The 19,128-nt window shown below is 40.1% G+C and overlaps 1 long non-coding RNA gene across 1 annotated transcript in view; it reads right to left on the minus strand.

Moving 5' to 3' along the window:
* Positions 1-19,128, minus strand: part of LOC146588940 (uncharacterized) — an 87,169-nt gene that overhangs the window by 18,998 nt on the left and 49,043 nt on the right. The window contains exon 3 of the long non-coding RNA XR_014897330.1: positions 10,251-10,359. This is a non-coding gene — a long non-coding RNA (uncharacterized LOC146588940). The remainder of the gene's footprint in view (positions 1-10,250; positions 10,360-19,128) is intronic.

Consider the following 19,128-nt stretch of genomic DNA (forward strand, 5'->3'; position numbering starts at 1 on the left):
AGATTCTGGCTATTACTGTCTATGGTTTTGATTGTTCCTATCTATTTCAAATCCTAACAGATAGTTGAAAGAAAAATGTATTAAACAAACAAACCCCTCAGAAGTATCATCCAAGCAGTTCTCCCTCTATAATGATGGTACTACAAAGAAAACTTTCAAATACAACAAAGCTAGAACTTGACAAGTATTTCAGTTGGAATAAGAGTAGTTTCTTTGAGTTTGTTTAAGAACCAAGGAATCAAAATGACAAAGTTTTCACTGCTGTTTTCAAGCAAAAATGCTTTATAAAAAAATTCTGACTTTATATCAGTCTGGTTTTTTGGACACTATCAATGAACACATTTCTTAGCATCGTTGACAGTCAAAATAATTATTGGAGCAGTGAGCAAAAATTGTTTTCCCAAACATCCTCCTGCTGCTGTGCTGTTCACACTTTCACTTCTCTGAATTCACGACATAGACATAGATCCAATTTTTCATTGGAGTCGATTCATCAATAGTCTTCATTACAACAAATTATGCAGAGCAAATTACACAAAAAGTAACAGAGTCATGMCTTCAGTCAAGTGTAAACGTTAAGGTGCAAGAATATTCCACTTTTAAAGTACTGAACAAGTACTTTGTTGGTGGCAGATGCCATCAATCTCCATGAACCRGCCTACAAAGGAGAGAACATTTGGCTATATAAATAAAGAATAAGTACACAACAGCCCCATTTYGCGTGTCAGGCCAGTTATATGACTTATATCAGTTTCTCTGGTCTGTCTCATTTCTGTCCCTAGGTTGTACCATCTTGGCTAATCCTCATCAGCCACAACGCTACCTCAGCAACATCCCTGAGGTGCCCCAGCAGAAAATCCTGTCTTCTGGTAGATAAAAGGATGCTAGCACTTTCCAGGAAAAAAATAGAAAAAAAAATAAAATAAAATTATCAAAACTGTCACTTGAAGTCTTTCTGGATCAGTTTCAGGAGGAAGCAAAACCTCTGGCTGTTTAGAGCTAAGTTTTTTTTTCTGCAAAACAGAATACTGTCTCATTTTTTTGTCTTTTTTTGAKAGGAGAGAGGGAAAGAAATTTCACCTCTACAAACCTATTGAGTGGTAGGATGTACAAAGGAATCTGTAACGCTGGAAGCCAGCTTCCCTGCCCTGAGGTACACTGACTTGAGATCTACATTATTTTCCAGAAATGTTGGAATTCAAACCTATATTAACTGATGCTCATAAGCTTCTTCCTTAAAGTACCCACAAGAAGTATTATCACCATTATCTAGGTGGCATTTTCAAGAAGAGAAAGAACTATCAAAGCTAGGATAAAGCAAAACAATTCCTATTCTGAGGCTCATTTAAACTTACCAAACTGTATTAAGGAGACCTAAGAGGACATGTAACAACATGTTACAGAGTAGATAAAAGTACATGAAACACAGCAGCAAAAAAGGCATTCAAGGAATTGAAAACAACAACAACAACAAAAAAAATCTTAAAGCAACACACACCATTGAAAAGGCCTCTTCCCAAAGAAAAGTGTTTGCTTTAAGAGGCAAGTTTTCTAAGCCCAGTGACCTGCATGCTTTGAGACACCTGCAGTTTTCTCCCATGAAGAAAAGCTTCCTTGCATCTCCCCCTAAAAAGATCTCCATAGATATGTTACTTCTTCCTTTAATGTATCATCTACACTATCACCACAGTTATCTTATTTGCTTTTTTCCCCCTYAAGAACTGATGCAGCTACAGATGTTTTTCTACACCTCAATAGTTTTTATTAACAACACCAAACACAGCTTCACACTTTGCCTTGTTATTAAGTTCTATGGTGGTAGCAGTTACTGCATTGCTTTGGGCAAGTTTTGTAAGGCTCCTGAGTTTTGATAAGGTCATTAATCACAATATGACTCTGCTAATTCAGAATACAGAGATATCCATAACAATGGTTATTAAAGTGTGGTTATAGTTAGCATTCTCTTTAGCTTACCTGTACAGATTTGTTCTACTTAGATAGCAGCCTTTGTTAACAATATGGAAGAAAATGAGGAAGAAAGTAACACTTGCATGCTCCAGTGAAAATCCCTCTGAAGAGTCAGAGTAGGATTGACATTGTGAGCCGCTTGGCATCTCATTATATCCTAATCGACCTCAGGTCCTACTGATTTCAGCAGCAGTTGAAAATATTCAACAYCTGGCAACACTTGGACTTAAACGACACAAGGCACTTTGAAATTCACAAATGAGAAAGAATATAAATAGCACTGAATTCTTTGCTCCTCTCTATCGTAGCTTGACACTGCAAACCTGCAGGCTGCAAGTACTTGTACTCCAAGCATTTGCTACTCAAAATGCTGTCTTCTTTCAAAATAGCTTCTGAAAGGTCAACACCYATAGAAAGCACCTTGCCAAAGAGGACAACTTAGCAGTGTTTGCCAGGCTGATCTTCTCATTATTTATTTGCTCTTCACTTATCTCTCAAAGTTTGCTACTCCCAATTCCTTGTCTTCAAAAGGGTAAGAGGTTAGCAGCTTTTTTGTTTTGATCACTAGTATAATCAGGTCTGAGGAAGTACATCGCAAAAAAAAARGGGGGGAGGGGGAAGAAAAAGCAAGAAAGAAGATAGATGATTTGGTAAGACAGTCCTGAGAAAGAAAACAAAAGACTGAATCCATTTCTTTCTTGCAAACCAAGGCTTGCTTCCTCAGTATCATATTTTGCCATATACTTTATTCTAAATGCCTGAAGGGGTATTGGCACAGGATTCTTTTCATGTAGTATTTGGAATACTACATTCCTCATAACACTGTGAGGTGGGGTTTTGGGGAGTTGAGAGGTTGTTTGGTTGTTTTTTTTTGTTTGGTTGGTTGGTTTTTGGGTTTTTTTTAATCAGAACCATGTGCCATGAGGTACTAAGTATCCATCCACAATGTGAATTCAAGAGAAGTTGAGATTACTTATCTCTAGATAAAATGCACTCAGTACTTCATAGGATTAAAATCTAGCAGGTATTAACTCCATCAGGGTGTAAGAACGAGCCCCTAACGTTATACCTCTCTACAGCTGGCCTACTAGAAGAGGTGGTTCTATGAAAAAGGCAGTAGAACTGCAGCGAGTCCAACTTCTTTCCTAAGCCAGCTTAATGTTTAACATGCAGAACATCAGAATGATGTATCAGAACAATATAGATTCGAAAGAGCATAGAGAGAGCACAAAATATAGTAATTTTTCTCCAGAACATCCCTTCAGTCTCCAGTGATGTATGGTTTGCAGAGTTCCTGAGCCAAATGTGGTGCTTGGGTACCCTACAGCCCTGACTGACTAATTGTGTAGCAAGGAGCCCAATGCAAATGCAGAGAAAGTTTCCCTCCTTGGTTCTGTTTTTCCCTCCCAACCTTCCACTATTCGATGTGTCTAGTAGTTGCACTAGCAGACAGAGAGCAAGCATTCTCTAGAGACCACCTCACTCCACTGATGATTAAATGTCATCTCTTTTCTACACTGAAATGTCTTAGTTTGATTATTCCTTATTCAGATRACAACATACAGGGAATACATGCATAGCTGAGTGCAGGAACTGCTTACCCCATATAATGCATGCCAGCTCTTTTTCTAGCACTGGCTCCTGTCTGACACAATAATGAGTGACTTCAGGAAGCTAAACTGCAGGAAGCCATTTCTTTTGCACAGTTAGGCTTTTTGGCAGATAGTTTGGCTCTCTGAATTGACTCACTGTGGAGTCAGACAGGCCCTGGAGCCATTGCAYAGGAGAGGGCAAGTCTGTGTGGTGAGCAGCCGTGATGGAAGCCGCAGCGGCAGTAGTTTATAAGAACGTGCCCTCAGTGCCCTATCTGGACCTGACTGCTCGGGAGCTTGGCTAATTCTCTATAAGCTAGGTATGACAAAAACAAAGCTTCCTGCATCAGAGAGGTGGGTGCAAGGTACACAACAGTCTCAGGTACTGGTTTATATGTAAAGCTACATTTGACCTTTTCACTTCACAATTATGCTGCTTTGGTGTAAAGCAGGCTGTTCCTGCAAGTAAACTGTCAACTACAGACTTACAGCCGCGCAAGAAGTGCACACATGATATACAAGACTTATGTATATCTGTAATACTCAAGTGTTTTCAATGCTCTCTTACAGAGATGCACTACACCTTACTGTGCTTCAAAACAGGTAGTTTAATTTCCAGAGTTTTAATAAAATCTGTTAGTTATACCACATTTCATTTTTCCTCACRGAGCTCCCTAGTAGCAGCTTATTTTCCAAATCTCCAGCTACTCAGCTTTCATTTGCAAAGTGGGAAGATGAAGACATTTTTCTGTTTTACTTCATGTTTTTCCTGTACAATAAAGCTTATTGTTAAACTGTTGATTTCAGTATTAATAGCATTCACATATAATGTACCTAGTGCTTAATCAGTGCAACAGTAAACACAGATCCTTCTCAGGCAGACCAAAGTATATCAGCTGTGTGACTGGAAACAAGATTAGGTCTTCTGTCTGTAGCACAGTGAAAACATCCTTCCTGCTGTCTCTCTGGTAATCATAAGGAGCAGTATGAAAGACTTTCAAGATATAGGAGGCATAGGCGATCCAAAAGATAAGGACAGAAGTCACGAGAGGATAAGGCGTAACAGGCCAGTGAAGGACTCTGACCCAATCATCCCTACTCTTTGTGCAGTTTAGAATCCTAGTTCAAATACATAAGCCCATTTCTCATAGGATAGAGTAACATGAAAACCAAAGTGAAAAAAATGAATTTTATGTGTGGTTCTAAAAACACAATAAATGCTTCAAGTAACTAATACACACAGATAGGAGAACCAACTGTTGACAGCAGCTAGGCTAACCAGAATCAAGACATGCTCCATACTRTTATTCCTCTGGAAAATGAACTTTGCTAAGCAATAATACATTTTGGAAATCTGCCCATCAGTTATGCAGTTGATTCTTTCATCACAACAACAAAACAAAAAGAAAACTCTCGGTATATCCTTTTATATAGAGCAGTGTAACTGTTTGAAATAGCAGTGTTTTTCTGGAAGTCAAAATGCTGGAAGTTAAGCAGAACCAAGCGGAGATTACCGTGACTGATCCTCCTTCCAMTTCCCTTTCTGAAAAATAAAACATGAGCTAGGTAGAACTATTTCTTAAATTTGGGAAAAGAGAAGGGTGGGAACAGCCCTCAGGAACCTTCTCAATTCTGAGTTGTAAGCACACTGATACACCCTGCCCCTAAGCACCCACACAATCGATGAATAAAAACAAGAGGATCATGCAATGACAGAACATACAAGCCCCAGAACATGCTTTTGCAAATGCAAGACAGATTTATTCAAATATAAGCTAGAACTAGCAAAAYAGCAGATGGCTAACAGTGACATCATTGAAAACTCAACACTTCAAAACAAGCTAAGCTACTGCAATAATTCTTAAAATAAAGTGTTAGAATTGGGATAGATCCTCTAGACCAGAAAACTTGGTTCAAAAACAGACACTCAGGTTACTTTCATAAATAGATCGTGCATCATTAGCTAGTTGCCTTTTTTTCTTTTCCTCTTAAATAGCATTTTCTTCATGTCAGAATTCTGCTTTAAGGGTTCTTCTGGTGGTCAGAACTCCTCACTATAGACCAGTTTCTACCGCCCAGTTTGAAAGAACTCTTTACCCCTTCTGCCCAGCTCCATCATCCAGCTCCAAATTTGCAGTGGGTTGTTTTTTGAGGGGACGGGGTGGTTTTTTGCCCCCCCCTTTTTTTTTGAGTGTAAGAACTTCATAACCTCATTCCCACTGTGTTGTTGGGCCCTACATTTGGAAGTAAGATCCCTTCTACAGCATCCTTGGAAAAGATTGAATTCACCTAGTTTCTTACAGGCTTCCTGAGTAGGCTGAACCACCTGTTCAAAACTCTTCACTGAGAGCATCTTCTCTTGCACATTAAAAACCTTTTTTGGGGGGAGGGGAGGGGAGGGAAAAGGGGCAGTAGGAAGCTTTCACCTCTTCTAAGCCTGAGAGAGTCAAAAATAAACAGAATTTCTTTTCTCCCCCAAACTACTTTTCCTACAGCATATCATCAAGCAAGTTCAAGACACTTCCAAAACCACCGCAGATGTGTTGACAATAACACATCTTTGCATCGAGTGAAGGACAACATTGGAAAGCTTTKCTTTAAAGCTATGACCAAGCATTCTTCATCGCTTTCAGAAATCCAAGTACCTATGTTGTCAGTCCCTTCAGAAGAAGCCTGCTTACACCAGCCTCTTACTTGTGGCCCTAACACAAACTGGCATTGAAAATGGAAGCTGAACCCAGAATCCTGGGCTTCCATGCAAAACAGACCAGAAAACTGCTGGGCACGTTCCGCGTTTAGCAYGGACCATGCCCTGCGCAGCGCTAGAGGCACTGCTCGAAGCATTCGGAGAATTGGAGAGTTTGAAAAGCAGTGCCGCGCCCGCCGTGCGCGCTGTACACTCACCGGGAAGGCGGCGCGGGCCGAGCGCAGGCGAGGCGAGGCGAGGCGAGGCGAGGCGAGGCGAGGCGGTGCCGCCTGAAGGGCCGCCCGGGCAGCGCCGGCCTCGCCGACAAACGGACAGGGGCGGCGGCGGCCGCCGCCCGGGCCCCGCCGCCATCTTGTGGCCGTTGTGCGCACTTAGCCGGGGCCGCCGCAGCCGAGCGGCGCTAACGGCCGCCGCGCGCGCCCAGCACCCGGGGAAGCTGCAACGGCCGAGGGCAGCGAGCGCCTCCCGCTCCTCTCTGCGCTGCCCCTCCACGACCAAACGCTGCCTGAAGTATTAGCAGCCACGCCGAAGCTTTCTGCTGTGCTTGGGGGGCTCTCACAGGACTGCAGAAAAAAATCTCACAATAAATAGTACTTCTGCAGGCTCATTATACACAGAAAAGCCCAGACCACAGAACTTTTTCAAAATTTAAAAGTAAAACACTACATGACTTCAGAGATAGCAAGAGACTTCAACTTACCATCTCCCACATTTAGAAACAGTGTTAGAGGCTCTTATCCTCAGCCCCTCACAGCAGCTACACCTGGCCACACAGCTGCCCTTTCTCTGCTCTGCAACCACTCTTAGCTCTATCTCTCCTGCAGTAAAAAGTTCTTTCTAGAGCTCTAAATGAGCTACAACATGAAACAACCACCTTTTTCAAGAGCACGCTTCCTTTGGGAGCGAGAGAGGCCGAGCCCTTCCCCAGGCGCTGCCTTGCTGAGAGCACAGCGAGCCCCCGCGACCCCAGCGCCCGGAAGGCTCCGGCAACGCTGTGGGTGGGCAGAAGGCAGGGTAAAACCCTGCTTATCCTGTGCGCACACAAGTGAAGCTAGGGCAGCTGCTGAAGTTGGGCTCTTCAGCAYGCCGCAAAGTGCAAAAAGGCCCTGTAGAGACAATAGAATTATCTAAATACACCAAGTAACATTAACGTGACAAGATTGGTTATTTCCAGCATTTTTCACAGTATAGTTTTAATCAGTTCTTCCTTAAGTTTCTTGCTGCTCTGGTCTTGTGTCAGATCCTGTAAATTCTTTGTACATGAGTTTTCTTTTTTTGTATTTCTCTGTAGACACAGATTTATAACAGTATYTCTTAAGCCACAGCTATTTCTGTAGAAAGTCAGCAAGGCTAACATTAAAGTCGGGTTACAATTTCCATTACAAAYAACTATTTCCAGAATTTTACTACACTTGAATAAAAGTGTCCCACAAGTAGAAATAATAGCTGGACAAAAGCAATTAAAGATTTAAAACAGGGACTCAGTTTTGCACCTGCTATCACTGAAACCTAGTCTACTTTTCAGCAATTAGGAATCTGACCTTTTAGAGGTTATGATTTGTAAATGTAAACATGTTGGATTCAGGACAGTTGAGTGTCGGTCACTGATTACTGACAGCTGCAAACACAACCATATCTGAGGTTACTATTCTGCAGTGGGGACGAGACAGTTTGCCTATTTTGACACCCCCCCCCCCCAAAAAAAAAATCTAATGAGGCCTTGCTTTAAAAGGAAAGAGAAGCATTTCAATGCCCCAAACACTAAATCCTTCATCAATGATGTAAAGTGTTGTACATCCCTCCAACACTTACGCCAAACACACATGATGGCCGGCCATATGGTGCCATATCATACTCAGCCATGAATTGCCTTTACTTTATTGTCTGCCAGAGCATTTTAGTGACTGTGAAAGACCACGAAAGAAGGATTACTTTGAAACTTTCTGAAAAGGAAAAAATGCTCTAGGGAACTTTAAACAACAGTAAATCTAAGACCTATTGCACAGCACAAGAGATCTCATGAGAAAGGAAGAAAGCCTTTCAATTTTGAAAAACAGTCACAGAGAGTAATGCCACCACAGGACCACTGATAAAACATATTTAAGAAGGAATAAGAAAAGATAAGTGGCCAGCTTTTGGGCAGCATTTTGTTCCACAGATTCCATCCTCATGGATCAATATAATACTTATTGTCAGTACAGATTATGAATTACTGATGTTGCTCTTACGACAGACAAATACCTTTTCATGTCTTCACTTCTAAATTAAAATGGGTGTGCAAAGACTAGGGGCTGAATACAAAACAGAGACTTAACCATCATAGCGCTAAGCATTCCAACACATGACTATGAATGGAGATAATCTGGGCACAGCTTCTTCACRCCCATGCGGCCAGTGCTGGTCTAAGGGGCAGTCCCACCCCACCTGCAACACGTCTCCACCTCTTTTCTGCTACTAGCATTTGTCAGTTGACCTGGCAGGAAAGTTTTGAGTATTTGTTTGGGTTTTACCATAGGGCTACATGAATGGTAGAAATAGCTAGAAATAGCACACAGGAGGACGGTAGGAACTAGATAGTTCCTTTTAGCTTCAGCACAGAAGGCAGTTGTGAAACTGCACTTTCTCATGCTGAAAGAATAGAAAGTAACGTTTGTCAAGGCAGGAGACACCTCTCATTAGACTACCTAATGCTGCTGGAAAAAAATAGCAGTTTCAAACACTCAAAACCTTCCTCAAGAAACTTGTCTCCTGAGGTACGCATCTGCCTGAGACACTACAATACTGAGACAGGTAGTTATTTGTCAAAAACAAACAGACAAAAACTTGATAATCTTTGSGCCAGAAAGTGAGTGAAAATGACTCCACAGCTTGGTAGCTGGAAAACTTACTTGTAAGACCCAAACTCCAGTTTCTGTTGCAGTAAGTTACTTTTTATGTAGCGAAACTGTTTCAACCGGAGGCTACAGAAAACTTGCAACAGAATATTCTCGATCCCACTTGCTAAGATAGTCTTCCAACAGACTCAGTCTCCAAAATGAATGGGCAAGTGAACTGAGCCTCTCTTTTCTTCTGTGCTACATGACGYAAGGTTATGCTATTGAGAATATACAAGGGATGTCACAACTTCCTTTGTGTTTCCTGGAGGGCTGTGTAAGCAGGAAAAACAGGAAAATACAAAATTTGTAAAACTTGCAATAGTTTTGATTTGGGAAAAGTGCTCAAAGTGTGATGTTCAAGTCAAAAATACTTTTTCACATGAACAGTGTCTGAAACTTAGTGGTTCCTGATTTTGACTTAGTTAGGTGGCAACTACTGTCTCACAGAGGAAAGTTCTYAAGAACAATCTGCAAGGGCATGAACCTGTTCTCTCAGCTATTGAATTTCATCTCTTTTATCGTTTGCCTATCCTCAAGGTTATTCAGTTCCTTCTTATGATATTGTGTCTCTTGCATAGTGACAGTGTTTACCAGCTGCATGCCAATAGCAGGTTTCATTAATAAACTCTTCATTTTTGCACAAAGGTCATTAATGAAAATATCACATATGTTTGGCTAAGACAGTAATAATTTAACACAGAACTAAAGGGGAAGAATTTGACTTACATCAGAATCAGACAAAATAAGATGAACTGACCTGAAATATAGTGGCCTCAATAAAAGCCACACAAAGAAACTGTTTCCAGCAACAGCAAATAGCTATCCAAATAATCTTATTATTAATTTATCTGGATGTGATAAATAAAGAAAATGCTTGTTATTTTTCAGAATCAGAAATCTATATATAGCACAGAAATCTATATATATCATACTTTTATTAAAATACAACAGTGGATATAGATGAACAAATCAGTCATTTGCATTAGTTAAAGAGAATTTTTACTATTACCTAAAATCAGATTAAAGACCTCCTTAGCTTTGTGTTGCAAGCCAGCTAATTAGCGTGACCACCTAACAATCTAGCCAGCTGAAGGAGTGTATACCTACCAACCAGAACTGGAACGTTTTTGGTCCAGTCATCAACTGGTTGCTGGAGAAGATGTGTAAAGGAGTTCTCATAAGCAGGTGGATTGCTATCCTGGCCTATCAGGAGCCYCTAAAACACAAAATGAGTAAGGCATCACATCACTTAGTGTAGGATTTAATTACCAAACACTAYAAGATACACCAAATTAATTTAATATCTACTACAAGTAAGTTGGCGAGACTGAATTCTTGTGTTGTTTCCCCATGTTGTTAGACAAAGACCTTCTTTTCTCCTTTTTCTCCTCCACTCCATCCCACTTGTTCATTATCTAGAGGTTACAGTTACTGTGCCGAACCCATTTCCTCTCTCCAGTCACGAACTTTTGTCATGTCTACCTTGGCATCAAGCTTCATTTCTTGCTGCTTCTGCCACACCATTTGTTCTTTTTTTTTTTCTGTTTGTTTTGTTCTTGAAAGTTTTTTAAGCTGTCTTCCTCTAGACTGTATTAATATGGGGTTAGATTATTAAAACATAGTTGATTTGTATTCAGGGTCAGGTCTTCTTTCTACTTCATTGTTTAAAAAGTATCTGGCAAGTTTATTGGGCATATCATCCTGAAAGTACTGTTTGTGTTTGATAAAATAATGAGTAACCTAAGAGATATCCAGCTGCATGCAAAAAGTATACATAGGATTCCTTCTTTCAATTGTTATCCTGCATATTGTAAACATATATAGTACCTGAGTAAATAAAAAAAAAGACGATCACTCCAAAATGAAAAAAAAAATAGTAAGCAGTTATTAAGAAGAAAGAATACACTATTACTAAACTGAGATTAAAAAAAATATACGCTAAATACATAGAAATAATAGTAAGGATATGAAAACTGTAACCAAGAATTTAGTCAAGACTGTGCACATTCCTTATGATATGCATCTTTATTACATGCACATACACTATTTCTTCTACAAGACCTACATCTCATTCAGAGCTACACAGATCGCTCTCTTAATGAGCAACAATCCAATATTCTATTTTGTTCTTTTTTGCTCCTTGGGAAACGGCCAGTACTCTACTTAGTGCACACTATTCCAATACAACTGTAAAACAGGAGTATTTGACTCCTTGTAGTTGCCTCTATAGCTCCTACTCTTCATTGCAACACCTCACTGCTTTATAAAAATGAAGACAGAAATCCAGATATCTAGGGTAATACTTAACTGACTTAAGTATGAGATGATCTTTCTCTCTCCCTCCCTCTCTCTCTTATTCTCTCTTTCTCTTCCTCTCCCTGTTTATGTATTGAGGTGGATTGAGAACTGGCTGAAAGGCAGAGCTCAGAGGGTCGTCATCAGTGGTGTGGAGTCTAGTTGGAGGCCTGTGGCTAGTGGCGTCCCCCAGGGCTCAGTACTGGSTCCCATCCTGTTCAACCTTTTCACCAATTACCTGGAGAAATGGACAGAGTGCCTCCTCAGCAAGTTTGCTGATGATACCAAGCTGGGAGGAGTGGCTGACACACCTGAGGGCTGTGCTGCCATTCAGAGAGACCTGGACAGGCTGGAGAGCTGGGCAGAGAGGAACCTCATCAGGTTCAACAAGGGCAAGTGCAGAGTCCTGCACCTAGGGMRAAATAAYCCYASGCACCAGTMCAAGCTGGGGGCCAACCTGCTGGAGAGCAGCTCTGCAGAGAAGGACCTGGGAGTGCTGGTGGATGACAAACTGACCATGAGGTAACAAGCTGCTCTTGTGGCCAAGAAGGCCAACAGGATCCTGAGGTGCATTAAGAAGAGTGTTGCCAGCAGGTCGAGGGAGGTGATCCTGCCCCTCTACTCAGCCCTGGGGAGGCCTCATCTCAAGTACTGCATCCAGTTCTGGACTCCCCAGTACAAGAGAGACATGGGACTACTGCAGAGAGTCCAGCATAGGGCTACAAAGATGATCAGAGGGCTGGAGCACCTGCCCCATGAGGAAAGGYTGTGAGACCTGGGCCTCTTCAGCCTGGGGAAGAGAAGACTGAGGAGGGATCTTATCAACGTGTATAAGTACCTGAAGGGAGGGTGTCAAGGGGACRGGGACAAACTCTTTTCAGTTGTCCAGTGTGATGGGACAAGAGGCAGTGGGCAGAAATTGGAGCACAGGAAGTTCCGCCTGAACGTAAGGGGGAATTTCTTCCCTGTGAGAGTGATGGAGCCCTGGAACAGGTTGCCCAGAGAGGTTGTAGAGTCTCCTTCTCTGGAGATCTTCAAGGCCCACCTGGATGCAATCCTGCCTAACATGCTCTAGGTGACYCTGCTGAGCAGGGRGGTTGGACTAGATGATCTCCAGRSGTCCCTTCCAACCTTGCTGATTCTATGTATGTATGTATCATATTATGCTTATTAGATACCTCACCAACATCTGCAAAACTCTTCCTACAAATAATAACTTCGCTCCTTCCCTGAGTCACCTGCAAAACATTTTTTTTCTTTTATTTCTTCTGGTAGGTATCTCCCCACTTCTCTCACACTTAAATTAGTTCATAACAGAGAGAGGGCATATTATGATCTATGCCATAGAGCAGAAAACCATTAATCCCACAATTCTAGTAACTCCCCCACAAATACAGACCAGGTTGTCTACATCAAAGGTACCAAAGGCAGGATAGAACATCACAGCGCCCATATTAAAAACATTTGACTCCTGCTACAGCTACTCAGAGCTGACACATTCTGTGCCAAACACAGCTGAAAAACCTGTTCATCATGCTGCACTGAAATATCTAGATAATGAGCTCTTGGCATCCAAGCCTGGTGTTTACAAAGTAGATGAATCCTACAGAAAATGTTAGCTGTCAAACCATGTGACCACACACYAATTTTGATACTACTGACATCTACAAAGAAAAACATTTTAGACAAACACATTTGTTAAGTAAGAGTAGAAATTAGATCAAAAACCTTATGCTTTAATTAAAAAAGTGGTTTAATCCAAACTGCATTTCCTAGTGGAAGAGGTAAGATTTTTCAGCATGGCTCTGGAATTAGGACATGTTTAAGAGACTATTTGTACAAAACCCGTTAAAATTACTGGTTAGACAGAGGATAGTGGATAAGATACTCTGTCTGAATCAAGCCTCGAGTAACTAGCCCCAGATACCCTTGATCAGCAATCCCTCTTGATGTTAAAATGTATGGTATAAACTCAGACTTCAGGTAAAATCTAAGAGGTCCTCTTTATTAATGCACTTTTTGCTTCTTAATAAATAACTAAGCATGTTTAAATTTCTGAAAACCAACAATAATATTATGCTATTTGGTGATATATGATGGGAGGGTCAAATTACATTTTTTTCATTCCATTTACTGTCTCAGAGTAAGGGATTTTAATCCACCAGGATTTTAACTCAGCAAGACAAGGAAGATAACTCTGACATTCAGTCATGTCTTTATTGGTAATGTCTTTATTTCACATAAGTGAACATGCACAGTTGTTAAAAATGTTTGATTTTATTAAAAAGAAGACAGTACAGGGAATGTTGTGTTCATGTTAATTAATGGCATTCATAAGGTACTAATTTAAGATTKTAGGTATTTTATACTCCACTAGTATCATCATAAATATCATTTTATTTTTTAATATACTACCTGAAAATATGTAGTCTTTGAATGAAAGGCTGTACTCAACAGACCTCTGTATATGCTAACAGAACTGAAGGTCAGCCTATAGCATCCAGAAGATCCTGTTTACTAATTCATGCAGTGTTTCTCAGCATGCTGTAAGGCTACAACAGTAGTATTTTAACTTCTTGGTATTCTGTAATGGTGGAGAGCTTATTGAATTTTTCCTACTTGTCTGTCATGCCTTAAGGGTTTCCAGATCATTAATGATCAATAGATCAGTTCAGATAAGAATGATAATTCAGACAATTGAARAACATACATGCTTCTCTAATGGATCTATGGCACTAACTGCAGAAGAATTCAGTTTCACCCTCCCCAGAGTAATAATTTTTAATGACAAAATGTGCTATTTAAAAATCTTAAAATACCAGAGCTGCTAGCTTTGATGATTCCATAATAATTGTAGCTTATTGTTGATTTGTCCAAAAGCATAAAAAATACACTTAAGTTCATTGATTTTACTGAGATTCTGAGCTCTGTTTAGACCTTTTAACCTCATTGTGTATTTGGTTAATGTAGCAGCTTCGGGAGTTACAAATGTAAAATGTTCTCTCTAGAAGAGCCAGTCAGTGTTGTGAAAGCTTATCTGTAAGTTCAAACAGCCAAATCCCAAGGTCCAGGAGCACAGAGTCCTTCCTGTCCATACATTTGAAATCATCTTCAATTTCTGCTTTACGTTTACCATCACCTTTGCTCAGCACCCACATCTTCTGCATTCAGTAAGGGTAGGCACAGATTTAGAGCTAGACTAGCTGGGAAAGACAAACACACAGGGTTCAGCAAGTAATAGCCCAGAGGGCAATGCAGTCAGCTGCACATAGGAAGATCACGACAGCCCCAGACACAAAAATAACAATGTAAATAATTGCATTTCTTCATAAATTATCCACTCCTCTTACTACTGCATATGCCACAGACACTTTGTACAGCCAGGGATTATGTTGCTCTCCATTATTCCAGCTGCTTTGCTGGCTCCTACATATGGGATATGTTCTCCAAAATTCCTCAGCCAGCTGTTCTAAACACCATCCCAGTCTGTCTTCACCAACCACACAAATACACACACTCTACACCCTTACAATTACACTTTGCTATTTGCTCTTTTCTTATCTGGCAATCCTTTTGCTAGCAACATTTATTTATTTATTTTCCCAATTATTCCCGAAAAATCAAAATTTCTTTTGTTTGAGACTAATGAAAACAAGAAAGACCAAATTCATCACGTGTGAGAATGCACATAGCAGGTGCAAGTACCTCATAGAGTAACTGCAGTCACCTTAAACTATTTCAGATTACTGAAAGGGAAGAGTAACTGGGAAATCCAGTTAGAATTTTCTTGTTTCTAACATTTCTCCAGTTCTGATGGAGATCTTTTTTCCAGGTAGTTCATCTATGTGCTCAATAATTTTATTCTTTATTACTGACTGTATCATATTATGAGGGATATGTCAGACTCATGGCCTACCATTCCCAGCAACATGCTTAGAGCCACTTTTTGTGGGCAAGATTTACCTTGGCAAATGTCCTGCTTGTGCTGTATTTAAATAACTTTTCACTATCAATTTGAGCATCCTTTGCAAAGTGCTCCTCAAATTCTTCCTTAGCCTTAACTTCCTGATTACATTTGATCTGCCATGAATTATGGGCTTTCCTATTCTGTTTTCCAGACTACCTTTTTGATTTTTAAATGCCAGTTCTTTCTCTGTGATAATCTCCTTAAATTTCTATTGAGCTCCATAGGAGTTTTATTAGACCACTGTTTTCCTTTCAAATTTAGGCAAAGCATTTGCCTTGACTTCTAATTTTTGAACCATGCCTAGGCTGCCTCTAGGCTTCTTGCTTTTCAGACTACTCCTACTTTTATTTTTTTCTTTTAAACCAGGTCTCATTTGTATGCAGTTCCTTTTCTTTAAATTGAATACTTGTGGGCTGTATTTATTTCACTTAAGTCACTCCCRCTACAGTGAAAAAACTAATCACACTGCAATTGCTATTACAGATCAGATCTCTAACACCTCTTGAGCTGGACCTGTGTGACACTCAGGACCAAGGCCAGAACAGAATCTTTTCTTCTTGGTTTGAAGACTAACTGTTCTGGGAAGTAGCTATGTATTACCTCAACAAAACTATTTCCACATCATCACAGATGATAATGCTTTGATTCTATATGTAGTTGAAACATTCCACTATTACTACTTGTCCAAAATTTGCAGGCTGTCTAATCTCACTAAATATTCCTGATTTCTATGCTACATCTATAAACCAGTTGGGGGTGGGGAGGGGAAATAGGTGATAGTACAATCCTAACACTGAATTTTAGTATTATAATATGATACTTCCTCCCACAGGAATTTCACACTGTTTTCTCCTTTTCAACAGTAATTTTATTCTGTTACACTTCAAAACCAATGCCACCACTCCACTTAACACACCATATGCTGTCATTTATGCGAAGCTGATGTCTGGGAACATCACTTGCTATGGACTACCCCCTTCCTGCAAGATCTCTGAGTTGCTTCTCTGTCAGGCTTGCTATACAAATCCAAGCATTCTTGTTCTCCCATTCTATGTTTCAGGCTTCTATCATTGATGTAGAAGCACTAGTAAATTTTGCCCTTGGTCTATTGCCAGCAATATTGGATGCATCACCAGCTGACATAGTAAGCAGTCTGATTTGCTTTGCCTGTTGATTAGTTATGCTGTTTACTTCCTAGTCTTTTTAGGACCATACTGAACATTAACCTTTTTTTTTTGGGGGGGGGGGGGGGCGGGGGATCACAGCAGTCCAACCCTGGTTCTCTGGTGCACCTGCAACTTCCTTCTAGTTTTCAGTAATCCTTTTTAGCCCAGGTTCAACCCTTCATTCCTGTACAGTTTCCTCTTGYCCTGAAATGTTCCTGAGTTCCTAATGCATCTAAATCTCTCAGTATCTAAATCTAAATAATTTTAAACTGAGTATTATGTTAATTTTTTTCTTGTTCATGAACAATTGATCATAATTTCAGAAACTTCCAAACTATTACAGATTAGATTTACCAATTTCTGTTGTCCAGAACACACAATTTTAAAATGTTTGAATTCTGTGAAAAGTACCAGAYTATTAGCAGGCAGCTGAAGTATTCAATTTATGTACAGACAGTAACAATATCAACACTGGAATGCAAGCTTTTCCCATACCACTCCATTAACTTATCGCCATCATGCCCAGGAGAAATTCCGCTACAGAAAAGGAAGTGAAAGGAGTCTTATGAAGCCTCCTTTCCACCAAGCTGATACAGATAATAATTCAGGGAGGGAGAGAAGGGTGTGGAGAAGCATCCAGAAGCTAAATGCTAAATATGATATTTAACAGCCAGCTCCTGTTGTAAACTACAGATAAGCACCAGACAAAACAATGTTTGCTGGCCCTTCAGCTTCAGCTTATAGGGAGATAATCATTATCCAGCATATGTGCTAAAGGGGCAATCCAGGTCAGTTGTTTTAATATAAACAAATGAAAGTGAGTATCCCAGAAATGGTTCCTTAAGTGAAGAGCAGATATATTCTACCCACTGCACAGCTGTGTTCTCACTCTGGACTCTCCTGAAATCTCAGATATCAAGAGGCACCTTCAGCAACAGAGGAAGTGCTATTAAAGGAATAGTATTTATGCAGAAACATACCACAAATGCTAACATTTTGTAGCCAATAGTAGTTCAACTTTAAAACAAATCAGCCTCTCTCTGCACCTCTTGAAAGACTATATTTCCAATGATTAAAACATGCAAATTATTTTGCTCCTCTTCAGCTCTGTTTGCTCTTTAGTTTGACTTGTGGAGCYGTTCATCAAACCGTATACAGTGGCACATATGACTTGCAATGTGAAAGGTACATACTAAAATAATTCCTTATTCACCAGCAAGTATTCAATCTGAAAATCTCCAGACACCTCCCAGAGCTGCTCAGTCATACACTAGCTGTCATGGGATAGATGAACACCTGAAAGTAAGATAAGCACCAAAGATTTGCATTTTAGATCTGTACAATTCTATGCAATGCTTTGGAGTAAGTATCTCTTGCAACAGAAGAAGGATTTCCATAGCACTTGCTCCAGCAATGTCTGTCTCTGGACACAGTAATAGGAAGGGGAGTGTTCCCCTCCTTCAGATAGGGGGTCTCTAAATCACTTCAACTTTTTGCTGCTCTTAGGTTTGGTGCTTCATGTAGATTTTTTTTTCTCATAAATAAATCAAAGCAGGCTTTAATTAGAAACTTACTTAGAAACAAGCATCAGCACATCAAATAGAAAATTATATTGCTGAGYATGGGTTGATTCAGCAGAACAGTTTTTTGGAGGTAACTTTTTCAAGCTCTTTCTTTCCTCTAAATCTTTTATATTACCTTCTAGAACTTCTTCCCTTTGTAGGCCTTCAGCAGTCACTTACAGCTTTCCCACTCAGTCATTTCTGCTCTGATTAAGCAGCATTTCCAGATATTTTCATGAGGAACAAATCAAAATGATCCAAACAACACTCCTTGGCTGAGGAAAATGACAGTTGGATTATGAATAGAAAATGAATACAAACTCTTGGAATTTGAATGCCAAACATTTTCCTGAGCCTAAGCCCAGTTGCTTGCGTAGTGAATCAACCTTTTAAACTGTTCAACTGGGAAAGAAGTTCTCTATCTTTACTCTGACCAAGGAAGCAGAGGTAGCAATGTTATCATGAAGGGGGTGCAGYCCCCACATTGCCATTGCATCCAAGAAAGCTAACTGGTCCTATTACTAAAGGAGACAGAAACAGTTTCATTACTTCATTTACACGCATACTTCCCACAAGATCYAATACCCCTTTTATTGCACAGAGCAGTGAATATACATTAGGGAATTGAGACCTCCAGGAASAGTTCTAAAAGACAGAAAAGTTAAGTGTCATCTTCATGTCAGAGAAATGTCATAGAGACTTCATAACACCTGGACTAGGCAATGCTATAAACTAAGCATCTAAATGGAGAAAATATAAATAATTTGAYTGTATTGCTTGATGTGACAAGTGCTTTATTCCCTATATTCCCTATAGGCTCTCACTTAAAAATACCACAGACTCCAACACAACAATAACAGTATTTGAAACTTTGAGAGCAAGCTTGTGTCTTAATGCCCAGGCTTGCATTCATGGGTCAAGGATAATTACAATAAATTTTGCAAGAAAGTATCTAGTCTAAGAGATTAAGTGTACTTTGATCCACCTACGACCTG

Source organism: Rhea americana, unplaced genomic scaffold (assembly GCF_003343005.1).
Source record: "Rhea americana isolate MKP2758 unplaced genomic scaffold, rheAme1 scaffold_49, whole genome shotgun sequence".
Taxonomy (NCBI): domain Eukaryota; kingdom Metazoa; phylum Chordata; class Aves; order Rheiformes; family Rheidae; genus Rhea; species Rhea americana.